Genomic DNA, 10,256 nt, shown 5'->3' with positions numbered 1-10,256 from the left:
TCTAAACAAAACCAGGAATGTGGCCACCTGGTAGTGAAACAAACAATGGCTAATAAACCCCAGTCCCTCAGGCAACTGCCTGGAATTAAGTACATTATTTCTGTTTCCTAGTTGAGAGGTACAGCATTACCATGATGAGTCCTGAATTATTTCATTAAGTTTTCTTCACTCTCTGTTCAATCTTTAAAAAATTAATTACCAATTCCTCATTCCGTCAATTAGTGAAAACCTACATAAATTATAGGAAAGAGCTACTTGAGTCATGACTATTTTTCCAAAGAGTTCTATTACTATATGAGTCTACGCTACAAAAATTGCAGTGTTTAAATCAGTGATACTGCTTTTTCCCTTGAAGTATGTAAAACAAAATTCTTAAAAAGGACTTATATTTAAAAACAACTAAAGGCTTATCTACTTCATTTAGTGGAGTGCCAGGCAATGATTGGTCATAACACAGTGTTATGTGAGTCACAGAAAACAATGATTTGTCTGTACCAAAACAGGACTGTCACTTAAAAATATTTTGGGGTTTTGTTTGGTTTTGTTTCCTTTTATTTTCATGTTTAAATGGAGCTCACATTTGAATAAAATTAGAAAGAGAGGGATTGTGCCATTTCTGAGCAAGGTCTTTAAGTGTACGTGACCATATGGAACACTGACTAATAAAATAGGGATATGCCTCCTTATTTTGGTTTGGGATTCCCTTTCCTCCCCAGAGTTTGTCTGAATTGCGTGGGTTTTGCAGTTGTAGCAAAAGAAAGATGGGATAGTCTCTAGTACAGTGTTCAATACCAGATATTGGAGGTTTCAATCAATGTTAGTTCAGCAACAAAAATTCCCCACGGAATAGATGTAACACAGTATTGACAATGGTAAAAATAATGTAGTTAAGAAAAGGCAATGTTTAACTGTAGTCATCAACAACCCACTAAAGAATTTCAGCTTGTCATTTTTCTTGTCTGTTGTAGCCATTTGCAGTCTATAAACACTTATCATTTGCTTAAAAATAACATCCTTGTATGGTGAGGGTTAAAAGGGTGCTGTTCATGAGTTCAGCTAGGAATTCTGATCCAAAAATCATAGAAAGAAGGATATTAGATTATGCACTAACAAATCCTAGTATGCAGTCTTTGGCTTTCCTATCCCCATAAGATTGTTTTTTATAAAATTCCTAATTTTTGACATGTTAAAATCAAAGAAAATAAACATGAGTTCTATGTGATGCATCTCTGAGGTTTATTCTACATCTTAGAGACAGCTCAGATAACCTAAATATACCTCACCTACCAGTAGTTCAGCTTTGTCCTATTGGAAATTTAAAGGGTTTTGTTCTTGTTAATTGTTTTTCAAATGTTACTGAAGCATCACAACAACCCCAAGTCTTATTGAGGCTGTCTCAGCTTAGTTTCTCTGACTTTTCTTTAGGGGACCAATATTCCTGCAGTTTCTGTTCAATGAAGTTTAAGAGCCACCTTGGTCTTTGTAGGCATGCATTACCTTTACCCAGAATGTCTGTCCTGTAATACATAAACATTAAACCAGTGATCTGGAATTAAAGAGTTTTGTGCATAACCTTTGTAATTTAAGTTCCTAGGTACTCCAGCATTTCTATTGTTTTGGACTTTTTTAATGAAATAAAACCTGTGTTTTCAGAAGAGGCAAAATTCAGGTTTAAGTGATGATGTCTCTTTGGCCAAATGAATATTCCTTGAGGGATGGGGGGAAAGTAGGCTAAGTCAAATTTGTATCTACTGCTATACACAGTCACCTGCTTTTCCCATAAAGCAGGCAAGTAGCTAATTTGCACTTATTACTGCCATAAGAGATTTTTAAGTCCCTGTTTTCTGATCCCTTTTAAGCCTTTTTAGTGGTTTGGAATGGATCTATAACTGCTGACAGCTTTCAAGACTCCCTCTGAATTAGCAGAACCATGATTGTTTCTGTTAGAAATGCACCTGCACTGTAAGAAAAATTAGAAGTGCACAGGTACATCTCCAGCATGCTTTGCTGATGGCTGAGGCACCTTCTCAGCCAGTCAGTGGCATTTATGTAAAACGTCAAAGAGTTTTACAAATGAGGGCAAATTAAAGCAAAATTAAGTTAAACAATATTATTTAATCAGAATTGTACCAGGGAGCCCCGAGTCTAGTCCTGAGAGGAGTAGAATGGAATGGAACTATGAAAACATTGGCCTTTTTCTGATCTCCATTTATTTCTTTTAGATGAATGAAAAATCACAAGGGAGTGAAAGACTGCTCCTGTAGGAATGGTATGTTCTCATGCTGTGGAATAGGAGTGGATGTCAGATTCTGTAAGATTTAATACTCATCCTTTTTTTTTTTTGTCCATTATTGGACAGCCACTCCATAATTTATTTCTGTTTGCCTGGGGAAATTTTAAAAAGTTGGATGGGGTTTAGGGAGGGAGTTGAAGTGTTGTAAGGTATGGTAGTAATTTTATGCATGTAAAGAATATGTGCCATCATATGTATGTGCCATCAAAGAATGCAGTTGCCAAGTGTGCAAAAGTACCTAATTCTCAGCAATTTATCTGGAATCTGATTATCTCTGGTGAAGATCTATCTATCTATCTATCTATCTATCTATCTATCTATCTATCTATCTATCTATCTATTTATCTATCTAACCCCATGAAAACAGCATGGCTACAGGGATGCAAACTTGGACTGCATGAGTCTGAGAAATAAAGACCACTATAACCACATGGTGTTGTTGTGTAATCATAAGGATTTCTGTATCAGAATGTGGGTCAAAATACTTTCTATATCAGAAAGATTCTTGTATAATAATTAGGATTTCTATATCAGAAAGATTGTGACATTGGAGTATGACTCTATCTTAGGTTTCCTTTTCCATGAGAGCAAAAGACCTGAATAAGCGTAAACTTTATTTTCTCCATCATTCTAATTCAATGGAACCACATAAAAATGTGCATAGAAAGAGAATGAATTTATGGGGCTAAGCAGTCAGTCTAGGAGTGTGAGTTATTAAAAAATTGTACCAATCTTTAAAAAAAGTTTTACTGATATAAGATGCTCAGAAAGAAAGCACACTGCTACACAACATGGTTATCTTACTGAATGTGAATTTCATTTAAAAAAAAAAGCAAAAAACACAAGCAAACACACAACAAGAACAAAAAACCTTTATGGAACTTTAAAAAAATCACAAGTAAACAGACAACAACAAAAAAATTAGGGAAATTCCGAGGCATATTATTTAAAAAAGAGTTATTTATCTTTTACATAATTATGATACCTTAAGGATTTTTCACTTCTAATGTTTATTTTAAAAATAATTTATTAAAGCATCTTAAACCATCATTTACTTATAAATTTTAAATGTTAATTCATTGTCTGGACTCCTGTGTCTCTGTGCTAAGAAAAGTAAAAGTGTTACATAACTGCTTGATTCTTTTTACTGTAACATATCTCAAGGGAATATTAGTGTATCATGCACTAAGGAAAAAAATCTCTCTTACTTTCATGCACCTTTTTTCTATATTAGAAAGGAGAGTTTCTTTTTTCTTCTGGTAAAAATAGAGTCTATTTCTCAAGGAAGGGGGAGAGGATATCAGGCCAGAGCTCTACCTCTGAATCAGAGACACATCACTCGGTTTCAAAATGAGGATTGTGTTTTGTAGGGGGTGATGTGGGTCAAAACTATAGCTTAAAATTGCATACCAGATGAAGATCTGTGTTCAGAGATGGGCTCTTCCTGTCCCACATCCAGCATTCCTGTCCTTCCTGTGGCTCACCCTTTCTGCCATTTGTCTCTTCATTTGTAGTCCCTGACTCGCCTTTTCCAATAGATATTCCAGGTGCTCACCAAGGAATGGAGACTGCTGTGGGCTCCTGCTGACAGAGGGAAGAAGGGGACAGGCTAATAAGCTTGTGATCATGAAAACTGCAATACTTTTTCATGCTCTGTGTAGCATTTGAGGGTTCTGAATTCTTTTGGAAAGCTGTGAGCAAGCAAGACAGAGGTTAAAGTGTGAACGAGGTGAAAAGAGCTTTTAAGGACCCCTCAAGGCCCTTTAATTGGCTTAGAAAAAGAAATCACATTAAACATCATGCCAGGAGGAACTGTTGCAGTTTGTTTAGTGCTTCTCTATTTTAGGGTATTTTTAGAAAAAAATATCCTCATGGCATTGTCCCATAGAGATTTTAAAGAATAAAGTGAACTATGATTAGAGTGGAAGCATATCTGGGATGATGTCAGAAATGTAAATAGATCATTGAGCTTATTTATATTTGCTTTTTTAATAACCAAGAATAAAAATAATACACAAGGGGATAGTTGTCAGAGTCATCAGCAGTGCAGGAAAAAAGGTGTCTATGGGGGGCTGGGACCATCCTAGTCAGGTCAGAAACACACAAGTAAGGCAATAAAATCAAAGCTGGAAAGAATTCAAAATGTGGTAAAACTGATAAATGTTGATAAATAATCTTTGAAATATATTCACTACCTCTGTCTCTGTGACCATAGCAAGGGTTTTCTTCTTATCAGGTGAACTGATAAGTCACAGAAACAATTTGCACAAACCTGTGCAGGCAGTCAGCATGAGCATCAGCCTTTCTCCAAGTCAGTGTTTAGTTTACATGTTGTATTGTGACAAAATCCCCGTATTTTTTCTATGGATCTTGATTTGCATTTTAGTAATCACTTTTCTGCTATGTTTTCTCTAAGCTAATTTAAAAATGAGTCAAGGTTCTGTGTTTCAGTAAACTTTTAATGAATACAATGTGGTAATATTTTGCTTAGGGACTAATCAGGGAAAGCGGACAAACCGAAATAGAAACATCTCTCTCTTGCATTCTAAAAATTTAAATAAAATTGGGCAGATCACATAACTCTGGAAGAAATCTATATATTATACAGATAATGAAGATTATTTTTAAAGTCCAAGTGTTTAAACTAGAGAAACTGTAAAGTGCATTTTAAAAAGGCACGAAAGTTCCTACTTCTTAAATGTGTTTTCCAAGCCTCAAACCGGAGGTTAAAATTGAGTAATTGTGTTTCCCAGTGCTATTGTTGAACATTAAAAGGGGAAAAAAAAACTGGGGGAGGAATACATTTTGTTGGTAGAAAACATAAATTCTTGATGGATGCTGATGAATAGATTAATAAAAATTTGTGAAAGTCATGAGAATTGAATTAGGAGATGCTGGGAAGTAATCCAGCTTCTCTTGGTTCAGTGTTGCCTGCTTGAGACATTGTAAGATTCTTATTTTTTTATAGGGTCTGCTGTGGTTGTAAAGCTGGTAATTGAGATATTGCCCTTGGTACTGGGGAGGGGATGGAGGAGTTTTCTCTGACTGTTTCAAGATCTCTGTGTGGCAGAGTTTATTCTCAGTTCCTTGTTCTAGCTGGTATGTGTGCTTCTCAAGTTCTCCAGGCAGAGGCAAAAGGATGTCCTAGAGATAATAAATTTCTAAATTGAGAAGAAAAACAAGGAAGTTTAATGTGAATTACAATTAAACTAAAAACTCACTAAAAATAAACTTATTTTTTAAAAAAAGAATAAATTTTAAAACATCAGAATACCATCACACTTCCATTTCAGTATCTCCAGAATGGTCTTATCTAGGTTTTTCTTCTCTTGTTGAATCCATCTAGTTCACTGTGAAGTAGGACCCTGCAATTTTATTGCAGAATAGAGCAGGATTTTTGAAAAGATCCAGAAACCTGGCTAAAACCAAAGTGCTGATGCCTTGTTTACAGTTTGGAATAAAACTAGTACAAAATATAAAACTTTAAAATTGCAATGACAAATAAAGGCAGATTAGTCTTCAGCTCCTATGTGAAGGCAAAATTTCATGTGTTTTTAGCTGTTTCTGTGCTTTTTGAGGATGAGGATGACCTGAGGAGATTCTTCAAAGCAAACTGCATAATTCTAAAATTGTTCTTTAAAGAAAACAATTATTCGTTAGTTCAATCATTTTATGAATAACTAACCAGTCTTGCATTTTTTAGTTACTTAGCATTTTTCATCTACCAGAAAATCACACTGGAAAGTATCAGATAAGTGAGTGTCTCTTTTAACTGTTTATTGACAGAATAAAAATATTTACAGTATATTGAACAGAACATTGCAGTTGGATGTGAAGCAATTAGAATCCAATAGTTTTTCTTGAAGTGGTGTTCTATTCAGGAAGCACAAGAAGCTCAGTTTGTCTTTGCAGTACAAATGATCAAATCTTGACTCTGAAATATTTTTCTGAAGTAGTGATGTTTCAGAAACTTTTGTTGGAAAGCTGTTGCTAGTAGATCATATTGCAGAATTTGTTTTTCAAACTAGGTTGTACAAATTACTAATTTTGTTTTCCAAGAAAATCTATATCTCCATTTTAGTTTAAAATATTTTCTTTATGAGTATCATTGTGAGGCTCTTTAGACATTTCATTGTTTTAATAGAAATTTAAGTCTGCTTTTGTTTTTATTCTGTAAGCTTTATTTCTGTAACTCTTCCACAGAGATGAAGCTACCTTAAAAACGTTTTTGAAGATGGGTGCATTTGATGTATGCCTACAACAAAACAAGATGTCAGAAACATGTTCTGGGGTAAAAAAAAAAAAATGGAAGCAGAGTTTGGAATATCTTAAAGTTGCCAAAATGTAATTCCAGTGGAATGATCTAACTATAGGAGTTTTTTTCTTTTTTTTTTCCTCCTTAATTTCAAATATGAGCTGCCTTCATCAGGGTCAAGCATATGGATTTCTCTTGACTGCAAAAATTTCAGCACTGCTCCCTGGCATTTCAGTTGTCTCAAATATTTTCAGGAACCCATTTGTCACTACACTGGGTGATGACAGACCAAACCTATTTGTCACTGTGAGTGACAAATAATGCACACCACGAGGGACTTTTTGGCTGTATTTCGTTTGTAAATCACAAACACAATAAGGCATATTTGAAATTCCCCACAAAGAGTGAATGAGGCACTTGCTACACATTTTATTTTTATGCTGTAGTATGCTGATTCTGTATAATATGGAAGAGTAATTGAAAAGAAAAAAAGATTTGTGACTTTTTTTTTTCTCAGAGTTTGCGAACTGTGCTCATGAACTTTTTGATGAAAATGTAAGGTTGAGATTTCTCACTCTGAATTAAGACAAAAAAGAAAAAAGAAAAAGCTTAATTTTGCAGTCATTGGCATGAAATTCTCAGAAGATTACTCCTATTACTCCTATGAAATTACTCCTATTACTTATCAACATGAAAAATATGACCCTGGGATGTAATATTACAGCACACATAGTACACAAATACTTGAGAAACAGAAAACTTTTTTTAAGGCCAACATTAGTCTTAAAGCAGTGAGGACTGCATTGGTTATATCACACAACTTTGATATGATTTTCACACAGCTGATTTGGCTGTTTTGTGAAGTCTGAGGCATTGTCACAAATCAGACACATTGGTGGTTTATTTATTTTTAAAATCATCTCACCCTCTACACAAAGCCCTTCAATGTCATGATGTCAAATTTGGCTTTGAATGTGTTCTGTTCATGTGGTGTTTTTTTTTTTTTTTTAATTGAAATATTTCTATGTATAAAAACAAGCCTGAAATGAATTCAAACAGTTTTTATCATTTATTACCTTCTATCAAACACATCTTGAATACATGAAACTTTTGCACAGTGTATTTTAGTGATGACACACAACATTAAATACCAATGCTCTGATATAGTTGTTTGCACATTCATGCTTAGATTTTGTCTGCCATATTGTTTTAATTATATGTTGTCTTATTGGCCTTAAACACCTTCCACCCATAAATTATAACCTGGATATAAATACATATTGGTTTAGATGCAAAAAATTAGCTTGCAAGTGCTGCATGGTAGGAATATTACCGTGGGGAATTGGAGGAAAGGCTACTTAAACAGTTTTCCTGCAAGCTTGATATATATTTCTCTCCTGATAAATATAATTCTGAAGTTCAAGTTCTTCAGCTCAAATAACAGGGATGGTCTCTTACTGAAATATATGATCAACTTTATGATGATAATATCAGTTAATTGGTATTGCTACAAGACCATCATTTTGCCAGTAAAATACCCTCCCATCTAAAGCATATTTATTGTTGCACATGTAACCATTTAGGCAAATTATTAGTTAGGTCAAAGAACCAGCTTTCTACTGAAGTGCTGCTGTACTCTTTTTAAAAATCAGTCTTTCCTTTAAGATTTTTGTGTGTTTTTTCTATGACTTTTGGAAAACATGATCTCCTTGTTTGGGCTAAAATTAGAAAGAAAACAAAAGTACATTTCTGCAGAGAGGAACTTTTATCTTGGCTCACAATAAATCTTCAAATCTCATATTAAGCAGAGGGCTTGTTTTATTTGCTTGTATTATCTTAATTAATTTGATCCTGAACTACATTCACAGTAATTCTACTAGCACAGTAAAACTGATGCACTCACCTTTCATCTTTTTCCCATAGAATGTGTTAAAATGCTACCTAAGGAAGATATAATGTTTTTCCCATTCCAGTACAACAGTGTCAACAGAATTGAATAAAATAGAATTCCCACACAGGGATTTCATTACTCTTGTTATTTACGATATTGAATACTATTATTAATGGTTTTAAACACAATTATTCTCTTTCAGAATGCAGATCAGCACAAGTAGGAAGAGCTATATTTCAGTAACTTTAAATGTATTCCCAATTTACTTACAGCACACTGAGGGAACTGGCTCCTGGCTAAAAATAGCATGTTTGTATAACAGGGTACCTTTCTGTGAACACATGCTGTGTAGGAGCACTTATCTGCTTTTGACATTCCACACTCCTTGCAGCCTGGGCCTCACAGCTTTTGGAAGCCACAGGTAAGGGGAAAATAAGAGGAAAGCTGAGCCTTGATTATTGCAGCAATAGTGGAATCAGAGCTGTGGGGAGCCAGTGCTGAGGCCCATAATTGTTCACTTATTCCAAAGGAGTCGCGACCGAGCAAGGCTTCCACAGAAAATCTGAGGATGGCATATGATTTCTAGTAAAGGACTAGTTTTTAAATAGTGTTATGGCAATATGTGGCTCTTCATTTCAAGCATGATTTTATTTTCCTTGATACTTAGAGAATCAAAAGAACAATAAATGAAAGACAGATGAAATACTTGAAAGTGTGTTTGGAGCTGGGAGTTTGAACCGATGTAAGAAATACTGTAATGATATGAAGATACCATTGGGCTGTAGATGCACATTATAAGAAAAAGGAACTGATCCCTAAAACTCAAGTTTTGGTTTTTTATATCATTTTGAACAGAGGTGGATAGTTATTGCCTGAAGTTGATCTGTAGCCTAATCACTAGCACTGTTTATTTTGGGCTTAGAACCCAAACATTAGTGCCAGGACAGAAACTGTCCTCTGGTCGGAGAAATAGACAGTAACTACTCCTTTCCTCAGAAATATCCTGCACTTAAGTGGTAAACAAAAAAAAGGTGGGAAAAAAAGGGGGAAAAAGGGAAGGCCAACATTGTGCAAGATAATTCAAAACTTGTTTAAAATAATTTCATCCTCTGTACAAAGCTCTTCAATGTCTTGAAATTGAATTTGGCTCTGATTATGTTTTGTTCATGTGATGGATTTTTTTTTTCTCCAGTACCCTTCTGCAGCATTCACTAGTGTTTAAACCCTCATAATAGAAAAAAAAATTAAAAAAGAGAAAAAGAAAAAAAGAATTTTACTGTCGGCTTTTTTTTTGTCTGTTTGGTTTTGTTTGGTTTTTTTTTTTGTGTGTGTTTTTAGTGGTTTATCTGGTTGGTTGATTGTTTTGGTTTTGTGGATTTTTTTTGATTGGTTTTTTGTTTGTTTTGTTTTGAACAGAACTACATGTTGCAGCATATAAAGCTAATGGAAAATCAAGTAACCTAGTAGTAAAAACCAAGCACATCTTCTAGGTTCACATAAAATGAAGGGTACATCTGTCTTAGAGTGATGAATTGCTTCATTTCTCTGTGAAATTTGTGTATTGCATTTAAATACTTCTATTAAATACTTTTTAAATAGTCTTTCATCAAACTGTAACTGCTCAAGTGATAGTGAAGTGATACTGAAAGTGAAAGTACTGAGCCAGTTGTAAGAGAAAAACAAAAATCTGAAATATAAGCTGTCAATTTTCTTTCTATTCAACAAAAGTGACAAAGTCATGGTTGCAAAATCTATATGCCAGAACTTAGAAGATTCATGAGAGTTTCTCCATTGTTCCCTGAATTTAATAGGCAGAT

Source organism: Parus major, chromosome 1, assembly GCF_001522545.3.
Source record: "Parus major isolate Abel chromosome 1, Parus_major1.1, whole genome shotgun sequence".
In the NCBI taxonomy this organism is placed as follows: Eukaryota; Metazoa; Chordata; class Aves; order Passeriformes; family Paridae; genus Parus; species Parus major.
This window is presented reverse-complemented; position numbering follows the sequence as displayed.